We start from the raw sequence: 17087 nt of genomic DNA on the forward strand, positions 1-17087 counted from the left end.
TTGTCTTTGTCTGTGGTTTTGGTCAATCTGGCTATAATGTATCTTGGAGAAGATCTTCTTGGGTTGATTCTATTTGGTGTCCTTTGTATTTCTTGGGACTAGATCTTTGAGTGTCTCTCTAGGTTTGGAAAGTTTTCTTGCAGGATTTCATGGAATCAATTATCAATGTCCTTATGAGTCTCTTCGCCTTCTGGGATGCCTATTATCTGGATGTTTGGACGTTTGATGGTATCTAGTATTTCTCGTTTATTATTCTCATTTTGGGGGGCAGCTTGCTCGGTCTCTGTGGTGGATTTTTCTAGGCCAGCAATTTTCCCTTCTACATCTGAGATTCTATTTTCTGTATGATCTAGTCTGCTTTTAATACTTTCAAGGGAGATTTTAACTTGTTGTATTATAGCCTTCATCTCTAACAGTTCCATTTGATTCTTTTTTAAAGTGTGTAATTCCCCTTTTAGATCTTGCAAGAATTTCCTCACCTCCTGGAACTCATCAGCTCCTTTCTCCTGCCTCTTCTGCAGTTCATTCTCTCTCGTCTCTTCCATCTCTGCTAGCTTCACCATTATGAATATTCCAAATTCTTTATCAGACATTTCCATGATTTCCATTGAACTGTCTGTGGATGAAAATGAGTTATTTTTTTTCCTTGGAAGAGAGGTATTTTCTTGCTTTCCCATATTTCTTGTGGCCCTGCGGTGATTTCTAGTCATCTGATGGATGGTGTGTTTCTTCCTAAACTTGAAGTTCAATCAGTGTTCAGGAGCGTGCGGAAAGAGATGATCTGGAATCACTTTGCCATTCTGTTTTGATCTCTTTGTGCAGCAGATTCAGTAGATATTGAGGAATATGTTAACCCTAATAGTATTTGGATGTTTGGCTATAGTTCCCTTAGCTCCATCTAGAAACAGAGAGAATGGTGATTGAAGAGCAGAGAGGCAAAATAAAAGAAGAAGAAAAGGAAACAGAGAGAGAGAGAGAAAAAAAACCAATAACAACAACAACAACAAAAACAGAAGAAAAGAAGGAAAAAAATTAAAAAAAACAACTAAAAAATTATTATTATTATTGTTTCTTAAAAGCAAAAAATAGAAAACCACACAGCGTGCTTGCACACCACACAAAATCACTAGTTCTCAGGAGCCATCTACATGTAATAGTTTAGTATCTTTGTAGGATACAGTGTATACAATATGTCCTGATCAGTCAGAAAAATAAACATATCCACTGTCTCCAACATGTATCATTATTTTCTATTGTACACATTGGAAATCTACTCTCTGGTTATTTTGAAATATATATTGAATTGTTACCACTATTCTTTATCTGCCATCCACGCATTTATATGCACTCCTGTATCTGCTAACCAAGTCCTTCCTGTCCCCCTCCCCCCTTTCCTTTCATCCCTCCTTTCCCCTCACACCCCCTCTTTTCCAGCTCCCGGTGTCCACTGTTAACGCTCTCCACTTCTACACAGTCAGATCTTGCAACTGCATTTTCTAGCCTGTGCTGATGAGTGAGGACATGCTCGTCTTTCAGATACTCGCTTACCTCACTCAGCACTATTTCCCCCAGCTTCGTCTAGTTTGCCTCAGATGACAGGAATTCATCCTTTCATATGGCTGAATAGTATTTCATTGTATGTACATGCTACATTTTCTCTTGTCCTTTTTTTTTTTTTTTAATGACAGCATGCATGTGCCTGCCTATGAGAGAAAAGAGACGGGGAAGACAAAGAGAAAGCACCCCACAATGGGATCTGGTCATGCCAAAATCCATTTTCCTCCAATTTTCCATCCCATGGGGATCCCAGGCATGCATGCACTGTGTTTTTCAAGCTGGCAGTGTGAGAATTAAACCCTGGCTCTTAGGTTGGCTCCACATCTCAGCTCGCATGAACGTCACAAGTCTGCATTTTGGCAGAGGTGGCTCCTAACTGGCCTCCCTTCTCTGCCTCCTGATTCCCTGCTCAGTGCTTCTAAGAGAGCAAGTCCCCTGTCTCAGAGTCACATGCTTCCTTTTTTTTTTTTTGGAGAGGTTTTTGCTATAGGGAACGTGTTTTCTCCAGAAAGAGAGACAGACAGACAGAGAGACAGAAAGCAAGAAATCACCCCCCCCCCCCAGGAGGGATGGCCACGCCGCAATCCCTTCTCTTCCATTCTCCTCTGGGGATCTTGGGCATGCACGTACATGTGCCTGGTGTGAGGTTAAGCCACCAGGTCCAGGACTCAAACTGCAGTCGACTACATGGGAGTCCAGCGACATAGCCATTACACCAACTGCTGGTCCCCAGAGCCACACATTTCCTAATGAACTACTTTGACCCTAAGGCAGCTCTTTATAATAGATTTCTTACTTCCATTTTCTGGTCTTAACTCTGTTCTCTGTGGCAATACAGATTTTTTTTTTTTTGTAATTATTTATTTTATTTTATTTTATTTTATTTTATTTACATTTTTTCTTTATTTACATTCATTCACTGTACATCATTATAGCATACAAAATGAGATTTTTCCATTGAGAATACACTGTATATTGGCTCAATCAAGCACATCAACATATGTGTTATTGTCAACAAATCATTTTCCATTTCTTGTTTTCTGTATATTTTGTGGCAATACAGATTTGAGGATCAATTAAATGGGGTCTTGGGCCCGCAGGTGGCATGGAGGGTAAAACAGCTGGGCTTACATAGCCAACTCTGTGCTTCAAGTCCTGGATTTGGTGGCTTGAAAATCACGCTGGGTACATGTACATGTGTGTCCAAAACTGCAAGAGGAGAATGGAAAGGAAGGGACTGTGGTATGGCCATCCCCCAAGGGTGCTTTCTCATTTTCCTTCTCTCTCTGTTTCTGTCTCTCTCCAGCAAGTGCAGGTACTCTATAGCGAAAACTAAAACTGAAATAAAGGGGTCCTATTTGTGAGAACAGTGAAGGCCTGGGTCGCTTTGATGGGGACTAGTAGGAGTGCTAGTCCTTTATTTATTGATTTATTTATTTTATTTTTGGAGTGCTAGTCCTAAGAACCCCTTTGCTCTTAGAGCTTCGGATAATGAAGCGCCCATGTCTCCACTGAGATGCCCCTTCCCACACTAAATAGCTCCATTCTCTTCTAGTCCAGCCAAAAAGGCAAAGATGCCAACGGTGGGGATGCTCAAGAGAGTTTGTAAAGGTTCTGAAGCATTTCCAAAAGAGGCATTCCAAAGATGGCTGCTCAGTGATGGCCTGCCGAGAACATTAACAGGGAGTTCTGCATAATCTAATCAGCAGTGGTTGGGTATCCCTGCAGCAAGAAGTGCTGAGGTAGGTGGTGGTTGTAATTAGTCCAGCTGTTCGACATAATCCAGCTCTATTTTTTTCTGCCCCAGAGTCCTTAGTTTTCATTTTTCACTGTAGTTACAAAATGCTCCCGTGGTAGCGTCATCTCTGTGTTCACAGCGGGACCAAGAGAGGCCCCTGCGTGGCGGTCAGGCAGAGGGGGCGCTGCTGTGCGGTGCTGGGCCCTCCGTGTTCAGGTCCTGGGACGGCCTGAGTATCTGAATATGCCGGGCTTGTTGGGACCTTTTCCAGATGCCTGTCTTGCTCTCTCAGCAAATAAGTAAATGAAAGAAAGGGAAGAAAGAAAAAGAAGAAGCAAAGAAGCAAAAACAAGAGAAAGGGAGAGGCACTAGCTGCTTTTCACCAAAAATGCAAACGCTTTCAGAACCCCAGCAGACCCGCTCGACCCGCTCGTGTCCCACTTGCAGGAACCTTGTCTTGTGATGACCACCATCTACAAGGTAGGTCTGGGAAAATCTTGAGAGCAGTGTTCTTTTTTATCATTTCCAGTCTCTATGTTGCAAGGGGAGGCAAGAGAAAAGCAATTTAGGAATGGACTTGGGATCACTGACCAGGGGCATGGCCTGGTGACGGTTCTGGGCAGAACTCAGGATGTGGGGGCTAGGTGCAGTTCTGCGTAGTTAGATGTTTGGGGGTGCCAGTCTAAATCCGGGGTTGACTATGGCTATTTAACGCAGAAAGGACAGCTCGAACGTTTTAGCCTGTACAACGTGCAGTGTGGTTCTTCCTCAGGGAGTGGGTTAGTGTACCTGGGTACCCCTGAAAAGCCAAGGCTCCTCACTGTTGGGTAAACAGTTATGTAGCCTTGTCGTGCCTGTCAGTAGGGTATTCCCTTAACACCATCTACTTGACAAGATGTGATACGGTTTGGATAATGGTTTGTCCCCCAAAGTTTTACAGAATTTGGTGTTCGGAGGTGGGGAGGCAGCGTGGTGGCAACATCTCATGAAGAGATTAATAATGTCTTTGTGAGACCCAGTGAGAAAGGTTAGTTCTCAGAGAGCAGCTGCTATGAAAGAAGACAGCTGCTTGCTGTGGCCCCTCGGGCATGCACCTGCCACCCTCTGTGCTTCTGTCAGCCCCGTCCTGGGCTGGGCTGGTCTGGTGGCAGGCGTGTGCCTTTGACTTTCTGGTCATCAGAACTGAGTCAATAAACTCCTGTTTCTTTATAAATCACCCCGTTTCAGATGTTTTTGTTAGAAGTGCTGTAACAGATTAAGACGCGTTGTAAGTAGAGATTCACAGGATTCCAGTGGAGTACATTGAAATCATGCAATTTCTCACCTTTATTATTATTGTTGTTGGCACCAGCAGTTGGCGCAATGGCTATGTCGCTGAACACCCGTGTAGTCAACCGTGGTTCAAGTCCCATACCTGGTGGCTTAAACTCACGCTGGGTGTGTGTGCGTGCATGTCCAAGATCCCAAGAGGAAACTGGAGGAGAAAGAATTGTGGCATGGCCATCTCCCCTGGGGGGTGATTCCTCACCTTCGGTCTCTATCTCTGCCTTTCTGGCGAGTGCAAGTACCCTGTAGCAAAAGCCTCTCCCCCCCAAAAAAAGAAATACTATCATTTTTTATACACTCAATTGTTACACATCATTTAGTTTGTAAAGAGATTTTACCTAACATGATATAAGCCACATAGCAGGCAAGTTGAAAGTACTAAACAGGACATCACCAACAGACAGCAAAGTTACAAATTTTTAAAATGTCAGTGTATTGGGGTACCGACATTACCCAACTTCAAGACTTATTGTAAAACTGTAACACAGTGGCTGAAAGAATAGCCAGACAGATCAATGGACTAGGACAGAAAATTTGGAAATAGACCCCGCACACTCCCCCAAAATAAATAAATAAACCCATACAAATATAGTCAACAAAGGAGCAAAGACAGTTCAGCAAAAGGTAGTCTTTTTTTATTTATTTGTTTTTAGAGAGATTTTTGCTATAGGGTACATCCTCTTGCCAGAGAGACACAGCAAGACAGAGAGACAGAAAGTGAGAAATCGCCCTCCAGGAGGAATGGCCATGCCACAATTCCCTCTCCTTGTTCTCCTCTAGGGATTTTGGGCATGCACGTACAAGTGTCTGGTATGAGTTTCAAGCCTCTGGGTCTGGGACTTGAACCACGGTTGGCCATGTGGAAGTCCAGCGATGTAACGTTATACCATCTGCTGGTCCCGAAGATAGTCTCTAAACAAATGATGCTGGGACAACTGGCTGTCCACATACAAAAATGGTCTGATGTTTGTGGCTCCCTCAGATTCGTGCACTGAAACCCTAACCTCCAGTGATGGCACAGGAGGTGGGGACCCTGAGGGAGCCAGGCACATGTGCATGCTCACCCGGAACCCTGAAAGGAGGGAAAAGCAGAGGAGGTAGTTGCATGACCACTCCTATGGGGATGCTTTCTCACACGCTCTTTCTCCCTCTCTCTCTTCAGCATGCGCACAGGCCCAGCAAATTAAAAAAAAAATCCAAGAAACTAACAATACCAAATACAGGCAAGGATGTGGAGCTAGTGGGAACTCTAAGAGGTTAAATAATTGACCTGGATCATTCTTTTTTTTTTTTTTTAAAAAAATTATTTATTTAATTTTATTTATTATTATAATTTTTCAATTTGACCAGAGAGAGAGAGGGGGAAAGTGAGAAAGTAAGCTGCCAGGTCCAGGACCTGAACCGTGGTCGACCGTGTGGGAGTCCAGCACCTCAACCTCCACATCACTTGCCGCCCCTGACCTAGGTCTTTCTTGGAACATGGGATCCCGGGACCCAGCCAGGACTTGATCAAACTCTAGATTTCACACTTAACCCTTTGCTGTGTTCCTCAGGCTGTTCTCACCCACCTTCCATCTTCATAGTTATCGCCACGGTTACAGACCTTCCATGCTATCACTGGGCTAATCGTTTCCCTTGGGTGGGAGTGTGGCCTAGAAGTTAAGGTCACATGGCTGACCACACAGTCAGCCTGAGAACATGTCAGACTTGTGTGCTCCGAACCCCAACATCCCAGGAGGAGAGGGTGTGACCTCTTGTGGAGGCTTTCTCCGTCTGTGGCAAGTACACGCACCCTCTGGCAATTGCTTTTCTAAAGAAACAACTGAGACGTTGCCACTTACAACGCACTAAATAGAGGAGAGATGCCAGGGCCAGCAGGTGTCACGGTAGTTAAGGTGCTGGAGCCTACGGGGCTGATTCCGCAGTTCGGGTCCTGGACCTGGTGGCTTGAAAAACCCACCGGGTGCATGTGCGTGTGCCCCACATCCCCAGAGGAGAATGGAGAAGGGACTGAGGTGTGGCCATCCTCCCCAGGAGGTGATTTCTCACTTTCTCTCTCTCCAGTGAGTGCATGCGCCCTACGGCAAAAATCTATAAAAAGTAAATAAATAAATAAATGTCATAAACATAGGCGTAATACCCCAAACTATCAAGTTCTAGGAGAAAAGCTTTGTGACCTTGAGTTAAGCAAAGATTTCTGTACTATCACAATAAAAGCATAATCCATAATGGAAAATATTGATAGATTGGACTTCATCAAAATTAGGAACTTCCAGGGCTGGCTCCATGGAGCAGTGATAAATTCACTGCTCAAAAGAAGCTGGATCCTGCAGGATGACTGGAGTTTGGACCCAAGGGCCAGTCAGTCTGAAACACAGTGGGCATGTGTATGCATGTTCAAGGTCTGATGGGCTGGATGGGAAGACCACGGTTTTAGGACGACCTGACCCTGGAGAGATGCTTCTCTCTTTCTCTCTCATGTGCATGTTCTGACTCTCTAGAAGAAAAAATTAAGAACTTCTGCTCTGCAAAAGATGATATGAAAGAGCCAGCTCCTTTGTGTAGTAGTTAGGTTGCCCAATCCCACAGGGCTTACCATGATTCAAATTCCAGCCCTGGGAAGCTTGAACAACACACTGGGTGCATGTGCATGTGGGCCTAAAATCCCAACAGGATGGAAACACGGAAGAGAAGGGATTGTGGCATGACCATGTCCTATTGGGGGATGCTTTATCCCTCTCCTTCTCTCTCTTTCTGGTATGCGTGCATGTGGCAAATAAAACAAATAGACAAAACACAAAACTCTCCACATTCCTTTAAACATTTTTTTTTTTTGCCAGAGGGTTCATGTGTTGACCAGAGAGAGAGAGATAGAGTGTGAGAGAGCTCCCTCCAGGGGTAGCCATGCACAATCCCTCCTCCATTTCCCCCTCCCTCTGGGATCTTGGGCACACAGACACATGCACCCAGCACGTTTCTCAGGCTGCTGGGTCTGGACCTTGAACCGTGCAGTCAGCCAAGTGAGAACCACCTTGCCATAGTCAAGCCACTTAGGCTGCCCCAAGCTCCCACGGTGTTCTAGTTGACTACATTTTGTCTTCCCAGGAGACTGTAAGTCCTTGCTTCCTCAAATATGTTCTCAGGCCAGCATTATTGGCATCGCTAAGGGCTTTTCAGAAATGCAGAGCTGGGTTGACCAGGTGACATGGTGATTAACGCAGCTGGATCCCACATGGCTGACTGTGCAGTTTGAATCCCAGTCCCGGTGGCTTGAAAAACATGCTGGGTGCATGTTCATATGCGTCCAAAAATCCAAGAGGAGAATGGAGGAGAAGGGATTGTAGTGTAGCCATCTCCCCTGGGAGAGAATTTCTCTCTTTCTCTCTCTTTCTGTTTCTGCTATAGAGTACGTGCCCTATAGCAAAAATGTAAAAAAGAAAAATGAGAAGAAGTGCAGGGTGGTGGTAGTACAGCTTTAATGCACCGGACCCACATGGGAAGGTTCTGGGGCTGCCTCTTGGGGCCTTCTGCTCACTGCGTACTGTGCAAGTGTCAACAACCCTGGCTGACTGAACTGGGAGTGGACTGTGGTGTGGAGACCTCATCAGGGGTGCTTATGTTTCTCATGATAGAACCAAATCCACTTTCAAAAAGAAACAAAGAGGGGCCAGGACCAGCAGTTGACGTAATGGCTATGCTGCTGTAGTCGACCGTGGTTCGAGTTTTGGACCCAGTGGCTTAAACTCATGTCAGGTGTGTGTGTGTGCCCAAGATCCCAAGAAGAGAAGGGATTGCGGCGTTGCCATCCCCCCCGGGGGGTGATTTCTCACTTTCTGTCTGTCTGTCTCACTCTGTCTTTCTGGCAAGTGCACGTGCCTTATAGCAAAAACCTCTCAAAAAAAGAAAAAAAATAAAGAAAAAGAAAAGAGAAAATGCACGTTCAGGCCAGCTGTAGTGGTAGGGTGCTGTTGCACAATTCTGGAGTCCATGGGAGACCTGGGTTCAGAGCCAGCTCAACCTGATCACCTGAGGCTTGCTGGTATTTGCCTGTGGTTCTGGCTGACAGTGAGGCTCAGGGGAGGACTGCCGTGTGCCAAGACCCTGTCAGGGTTACCTGTCTCTTTCTCTCTCACTCATAAGAAAGAAAGTGAGTAGATAAAACTTAATAAAGAAATGCAGGCTCCCAGACTTCACCCTAGACCTACTGAATCAGTGACTGCATCTTTTAAAAATTTTTTTGAGAGATTTTTGCTATAGGGCATGTGTGAGACAGAGAGAGATGGAGAGACAAAGAGACAGAAAGTGAGAAATCATCCCCCAGGTGTCCCGTCCCTGTTCGGGTGCCACGTGTGCGGTCCCTGTTCAGGCACCAGGTGTCCCGACCCGGGGGACAGCTGAACAGGTTTCCTGAGTGAAGGAGTGAGAGCCAGGACAAGCAGCATAGTGTTACAGCACGGAGACGACAGTGTCGTCTGTTTATTGTGGGCAGCACGGTACAGCAGAGACGACGCAGTGTCACAGCTCTTCAGGGTCGCGTCGTCTACTGTGAGCAGCACAGAGACGACGCGGTGTCACAGCTCTTCAGGGTCGTCCGGAGACGATGTAGTGTTACAACTCTTCAGGGTCTCCCAGGTCGTCTGGAGACGATGCAGTGTCAGCTCTTCAGAATCGTCTAGAGACTTGCGCAGTGGCGCGGTGTTTCAAAATTTGAGGGTTTCTAGTGGTCAATCCGAACAAGGTTTTGAAGGTCAGGTTTTTTGAAGGGAACCAATCATGGTAATTGTTTGCTCCCTGAGAAACCTCGCCAGACTCCCTGGTGCGCAGCCTCCCACACCCAGGGAGGATGGCCACACCGCAATCCCTTCTCTTCCATTCTCCTCTCAGGATTTTGGGTACGCATGCACATACCCCTGATGTATTTCAAGCTGCCAGGTCTGGGACTCAAACCACGGAGGACTATGTGGGAGTCCAGTGCCTTAACCACTACACCACCTGTTGGCCTCCAGAGGCTTCTTTTTAACTAGATGTGTAAACATATTAAAGTTTAAAGTGCCTTATTTTAAGTTATCTGGACAGCAGAACTGTGGACTCAGTACCGTAGGCCCATCAGATTGTTACTTCCACAGGACCAGCCCTTAGCTTAATGGTTAGGGGAACTGGATCCCATGTGGCTGATGAGGGCTCAGTATTAGTGGTGGCTTGAAAAACATGCTGGGCATCTGTGAATGTGCGCCCAGGCCCCCGGCAGAATGGAAAGATGGAGGAGAAGGGATTGCGACACGACCGTGGCCCACCGAGGGATGCTTTCTCTCTCTAGCAAGCACGTGTGCCCTCTGACAAAAACTAAAATGAATATCAATTTCACAAAAGCAGGGTTTTTATCCATCTTATCTTTCTTTTCTTTTTCTTTCTTTTTTTTTTAGTTTTGTTTTAGAGTACATGCACTCACTGGAGAGAGATGGAAATAGGAAGTAAGAAAGCGCCATCGGGGGCATGGCCACTCTACAATCCCTTCTTCTCCACTCTCCTCTTGGGGTTTTGAGTGCACACACTCCTCCAGCATGTTTTTCAGGCCACTGGGTCTGCGACTTGAACCGTGAAGTCGGCCATGTGGGATCCAGCCCCCTTAACTACCACACCACCAGCTGGCCCTCCATCTTATTCTCATCTGTATCTAAGTTTATATGGTGATAACTCAGGCTGAGTGAGAGAACCTTATGCAATTAATCCATCCCTCTGATGGGGGCACAGAGGAGCCAGAGGGACCTTAAATGCCGTTCATTGTCTTGGAATAAAATCGTAGGTGATAGTGGGAATGCTCTGTGTTACGCTATCGAATGTGATAGCTGCTATCCACGGTTGTCTATTTTTTTTTTTTTAGAAGTCCCTGAATGGCTTTTATTTGTCCTAACTTAGAAACAGAAAATAAAAGAAAACACTCAAGACTAAGACAGGGCGGTGGTGTCATTCTTAATGAGTTATATGTTTGGAAAAAAATACATAAATACTTTGGTTAATATTCTGGCATTAGAGAAAGTACAAAATGTAAAATGGTATGGATGAAATTAATGGTAAAGAATAACTTAGGGGACCAGCAGTTAGTGTAATGGGAATGTCACTGGACTCCCATGTAGTCAACCGTGGTTCGAGTCCCGGACCTGGCAGCTTAAACTCACGCCTGGCGTGTGTGCATGTGTGCCCAAGATCCTGAGAGGGGAATGGAGGAGAAGGGATTGCGGTGTGGCCATCCCCCTGGGGGGTGATTTCTCACTTTCTGTCTCTCTGTCTCTCTCTGTTTATCTGGCAAGTACACATGCCCTATAGCAAAAACCTCTCCAAAAAAAAAGAAAAGAATAATTTAGGAATATTTTGGGTAGAGTTATTACTTGAAAATATAAACTGGTGGGGCCAGCAGACAGCATGATGGTTATATCGCTGGACTCCCATGAAGTTAACCATGGTTCGAGTTCTGAACTAGGCAGTTTAAAACTCATGGTGGGCGATGGGACCAGCAGATGGTGCAGTAGTTGAGGTGCTGGACTCCCACATGGCTGACCACGGTTATAGTCCTGGACCTGGTGGCTTGCTTTCTCCCTTTCTCTTTCTGTGTGTTCTCTCTGGTCAAATTAAAAAAAAAATTAAGATAATAACAAATAAAATAAATAGTTATAAAAACAAAACAAAACAAAAAACCCCTCATGCTGGGTGTATGTGCATGTGTGCCCAAAATCCCAAGAGGAAAAGGGAGGACAAGAGATTGCTGTGTGGCCATCCCCACAATGGGTAATTTCTTGCTTTCTGTTTCTCTGTCTCTGTCTCTCCAGCAAGTACACATGCCTTATAGCAAAAATCTCTTCAAAAAGAAAAAGAAAAAATATGGACTGCTTAGTAATATACAAAAAGAACTTACTCACTACATGTGAATTAACTGATCTACAACAGACTTCCCTGTGTTACTCGGCACCTCCTCCATTTCTAACCAGGCCTCCCAGAGTACCTCCAAAACTTTGACTGTCTACAAGATTTATCAGGTTTTGGAGATAAAGATAGCAGAGTTAACAGAGAGTGTCCAAGACTGGACTATTATGATCTTTATTTGGTTCCTATCTCCAGCTCATGTAATTTCTTTCTTTCCTTTTATTTCCCCCAGACCTCTGTACAAACCGAGTTGGGATATAGAGTGTATATCTTTCTTTTTCTTTCTTTCTTTTTAAAAAATAGTTATTTTATTTTATTTGTTTTCCTATCCCTTGGGTAAATACCAGGGAATGGGATTACTGGGTTATATTGAAGTTCTATTTGTAGATTTTTTTTTTTGGAGAGGTTTTCGCTATAGAGTGTGTGTGCTCGCCAGACAGACAGACAGAGGCATAGAGACAGAAAGCGAGAAATCACCCCCCAGGGGGGATGGTCATGCCGCAATCCCTTCTCCTCCATTCTCCTCTCGGGATCTTGGGCACGCATGTACACACGCCCAGCATGAGTTTTAAGCCACCGGGTCCCGGGACGCGAACTGCGGTCGACTACGTGGGAGTCCAGCGACATAGCCATTACACTAACTGCTGGTTCCCTATTTGTAGATTTTTGAGATGTCTCCATATTGTTTTCCAGAGATTGAACCGATTTACATTCCTGCCAATAGTGTAAGAGAGTTCCCTTTCCACTAAGGCCTTGCCAGCACTTGCCGTTCTTTAGGTCTCTTATTTGTTAAGTGGCTATTGCAAATGGGATTACGTTCTTCACTTCTTTCTCAGTCTGTTTATTGTTGGTGTATAAAAATGCTATAGATTTTGTATGTTGACTTTTATCCTGCTACTTTACTGAATTTAATTTTTTTAGAGAGATTTTTGCTGTAGGGCATGTACACTCACCAGAGAGACAGAAAGCAAAAAATCACCTCCCAGAGAGGATGGCCATGCCACAATCCCTTCTCCTCCATTCTCCTTTTGGGATTTGGGGAATGCTTGCACACACCCTTCTGGTTTAGATTTTGTATGTTGACTTTTATCCTGCTACTTTACTGAATTTAATTTTTTTAGAGAGATTTTTGCTGTAGGGCATGTACACTCACCAGAGAGACAGAAAGCAAAAAATCACCTCCCAGAGAGGATGGCCATGCCACAATCCCTTCTCCTCCATTCTCCTTTTGGGATTTGGGGAATGCTTGCACACACCCTTCTGGTTTGAGTTTTAAGCTGCTGGGCCTGGGACTCAAACTGCAGTCAACTACCTGGGAGTCCAGTGATGTATTTATTATGCCATCTGCTGGTCCTACTTTACTGAATTTATTGATCACTTCTAGGAGTGTGTGTGTGTGTGTGTGTGTGTGTGTGTGTGTGTAGTCCTTTGGGTTTTCTCTTTTTCTTTCTTTCTTCTTTCTCTCTTTCTTTGTCTATTTCTTTCTTTTCCTTTCTTCTTTCTTTCTTTTTATCTTTTATTATTTTTGAGAGATTTTTGCCATAGGGCACATGTGCTCACCAGAGAGACAGAGAAGGACAGAGAGATAGAAATCAATAAATAATCCCCCTACAGAGGATGACCATGCTATAATCCCTTCTCCTCCACTCTCCTCTTGGGATTTTAGGCACGCACACACATGCTCCTGGTGTGAGTTTCAAGCCATTGGGTCTGGGACTCATACTGCAGTCGGCCACATGAGATTCTTGTCTTGTGTACCTTAAACTATCCTCGCATCCCTGTATTAAAGCTTACCTGGATATGGTGTATAATCTTTTAATATGCCATTGGATTTGGTTTGCTAGTATCTTGTTAAAATTTTTTTTCATTGGGTGCCAGCAGGTGGCATAGTGGTTAAGGTGCTGGACTCCTGTGTGTTCTCATCATTCAAGCAGCTTGAAATGCATGCTGGGTGCGTGTGTGTGCCCAAAATCCTAACAGGAGAATGGAGAAGGGATTGCAGCAGGGCCATCCTCCCTCGGGGGAGGGTGATTTCTCTCTTTCTGTCTCTTTCTGTTTCTCTAGCAAGTGCACATTCCCTATAGCAAAAAAATCTCAGGATCAGCAGATAGTGTAATGGTTATGTTGTCCAGATAGTCAACTGGAGTTTGTAGTCCTGGCCCTGGTGGCTTGAACTCATGTCAGGTGCATGTGTGTGCATGCCCAAGATCCCGAGAGGAGTATGGAGAAAAAGGGATTGCAAAATGGGCATCTCCCCAGGGAGGGTATCTTCTCACTTCTGTCTGTCTCTCTCTCTCTGTCTAAGTGCACGTGACCTATAGCAAAAATCTCTTAAAAAAAAAAAGCTCCTCTCAAAATTGCATCAGTATTAATAAGGGTTATTGGTCTATAGTTTTCTCTTTTTATTATGTCCTTGTCTGGTTTTGGTATCAAGATGATGGAGGCTTCACAAAATGAGTTTGGAAGGATTTCTTCCTTTTGAATCTTCAGAAATAGTTTGAGAGGTTGGGATCAGCAGATGGCACAATGATTACATTGCTGGACTCCTATGTAGTCGACTGCAGTTTGAGTCCCAGACCTGGGGGGTTAAAACTGATGCTGGGCACATGTGCGTGCATGCCCAAGATCCTAAAAGGAGAATGGAGGAGAAGGGATTGCGGCGTGGCCATCTCCCTGAGGGATGATTTCTCGCTTTCTGTCTTTCTGTCTCTTATTGTCTCTCGGGTGAGGGCATGTGCCCTATAGCAAAATCTCCCTCTAAAAAAGAAAGAAAGAAAGAAAAAGAAAGGAAGGAAGGAAGGAAGGAAGGAAGGAAGGAAGGAAGGAAGGAAGGAAGGAAGGAAGGAAGGAAGGAAGGAAGGAAGGAAGGAAGAAAGAAAGAAAGAAAGAAGAAATAGTTCAAGAGGAATTGAAATTAGCTCTTCTTTAAAAGTGAAGCCATCTGAACCTGGGCTTTTCTTTGTTGAGAGACTATTTATTACTGATTTAATCTCATCCCTTGTTATTGACATAGTCAGGCTTTCTATTCGTCCTGATTCAACCTAGGTAACTTGTAGGTATCCAGAAATTTGTTCATCTCATCCAGGTTTTCTAGTTTGTTAGCATATAGTCACTCAAAGTATTATCTCCTAATTTTTTGTATTTCTGAAATATTGGTTATAATGTTATTATATTTATTACTGATTTTTATCTAGCTGGTTCCTTTCTGTTTTTCTTGATTAGTCTAGCTAATTATTTATCAATTTTATTTATCTTCTTAAAAAAAAAAAGCAGCTTCTTGCTTCATTGGCTTTCTTTGGTATAGTTCTTTTATTCCCTAGTTCATCTATAATCTTTACTATTTCTTTTCTTCTTCTTTTTTGAGTTTTGTTGTTGTTGTTGCTTTTCCAATTCCGTAAGATACAATGTAAGTTATTTATTTGCCACTTTTCTTTTTTTAAATTTTCTTATGAGCACTAGTGACTATAAACTTAGCTCTTATGACTGATTTTGCTGTGCCCCAAAGGTTATGGAAAGTAGTGTTTTAATTATCATTAGTTTCAATTAATCTTTTTATTGCAGTCTTAATTTCTTCAGTAGTTTAAAAGTCATTCAGGAGTAGGTTGGTTAGTTTTTTATGTTTTTGTGTATTTTTCAAGGGTTCTTTCTGTGGTTGATTTCGAGTTTAATTCTGTTGTGGTCAGAGAAGATACTGGGTAGTTTTCATACTTTTAAATTTATAGAGGCTTGTTTTTTTTGGCCCATTATGTGGTCAGTCTTTGAAAATGGAGATGAGAAAACAGTGAATTCTGTAGTTTCTGGATGAAATTCTCTCTCTCTCTCTCTATATATATATATGTCTGTCAGGTCCATTTGATTTATGGTATTGATTAGTTCCTGTGTCTCTTTGTTTATTGTTTTATCTAGATGACCTGTCCAGTGGTGATAGTGGGGTGTTGAAATCCCTAACAATTACTGTGTTGCAGTCTATATCTCCCTTTAGATCTAGCAGTCTTACTTTTACATATTTGGATGCCCTGACATTGTGTACATAAATATTTATGATTTTTATATCTTCTTGATGAATTCATCCTTTTAGAGCTATGTAGCATCCTTCTTTGTCTTTTTATGCTTTTCATCCTAAAGTCTATTTTATCTGACACCAATGTTGCAACTCCTGCTTTATTTCATTTGTTTGCATTAAATTACTTTATCCAATCCTTCACTTTCAGTCTATGTATATCTTTATCAATGAAGTGTGTTTCTTGAATACAATATATAGAGAGGTAGTTTTTTCATCCATTGAACCAATCTGTGTCTTTTAGTCAGAGAATTTAATCCATTAACTTCAAAGTTATTATCAATATGTGCGGATTTAGCTCTTCTTCTTTTTTCCTACTTGTTTTGCGTTCTCTTGCTTCTATGATCTCCTTTTAGTTTTCCAGGTGTAGTGTTCCCATAAGTATTTCCTGAAAGGCTGGTCTACTTTTGATGAATTATTTCAGCTTGTGTTTATCTGGAAATGATGTTTTTTTTGGAGAAGTTTTTGCTGTAGGATATGTGTACTCACCAGAAAGACGGAGAGAGACAGAGAGATAGAAAGTGAGACAGAAAGTGAGAAATCACCCCCCAGGAGGATGGCCATGCCGCAATTCCTTCTCCTTCATTCTCCTCTCAGGATCTTGGGCACGGATGAACACACACACTCAACGTGAGTTTAAACCACCAGGTCCAGGACTTGAACTGCAGTCAACTACATGGAAGTCCAGTGACATAGCCATTACACCAACTGCTGGCTCCATGTGGTAGGTAGTCTTTGTAGTTTCTGGATTTAGATTTTTGTATGCCTCTCTAAGTTTGGGAAGTTTTCAACTAATATATCATGAAAGAGATTTTCTTTTCCTTTTTAAAAATTATTTATTTAATTTTATTTATTCATTCATTTATTTTAATTTGAACAGAGGGACACACACACACACACACACACACACACACACAGAGTGAGGGGAAAGGGACAAAGGAAGCCACCAGATCTGGGACTTGAACCGTGCTTGGCCATGTGGGAGTGTCCAGTACCTTAACCACCATGCCACCTGCTGGTCCCGAAAGAGATTTTCTAAACCTTTACCTATCTCTTCACCTTCTGGAATACCCATTATACAGATATTCAGTCATTTAATGGTGTCTAGGATTTTCTGTATGTTTTCTGGTTGTCTATGTTTTAAGTTTGTTTATTTACTTCTTCTACAAGAGATATATATAGAGAAACACAACATCCACACAAGATTTTATTTTTAAGAGATTTTTTTTTTTTTGGCTATAGGGTATGTGCTCTCACTGGAGAGACAGAGAGAGACAGACAGCGAGAAATCACCCCTTGGGGGGATGGCCACACCACAATCCCTTATCCTTCATTCTCCTCTTGGCATTTTGAGCATACATGCACATGCACCTAATGTGAGTTTTAAGCTGCCAAGTCCGGGACTCGAACCATGGTTGACTACATAGGAGTCCATCGACATAATCATTACACCATCTGCTGATTCCTACAACAGGTTTTTTTTTTTTT

At 43.3% G+C, this 17087-nt stretch overlaps 1 long non-coding RNA gene across 1 annotated transcript in view; it reads left to right on the forward strand.

The window, feature by feature from the left end:
• The first annotated feature begins 3122 nt into the window (after positions 1-3122).
• LOC106735580 (uncharacterized) overlaps positions 3123-17087 on the forward strand; it is a 35824-nt gene continuing 21859 nt past the window's right edge. The window contains exon 1 of the long non-coding RNA XR_001370876.1: positions 3123-3299. This is a non-coding gene — a long non-coding RNA (uncharacterized LOC106735580). The remainder of the gene's footprint in view (positions 3300-17087) is intronic.

Source organism: Tupaia chinensis, unplaced genomic scaffold (assembly GCF_000334495.1).
Source record: "Tupaia chinensis unplaced genomic scaffold, TupChi_1.0 Scaffold000445_1, whole genome shotgun sequence".
NCBI lineage: Eukaryota > Metazoa > Chordata > Mammalia > Scandentia > Tupaiidae > Tupaia > Tupaia belangeri.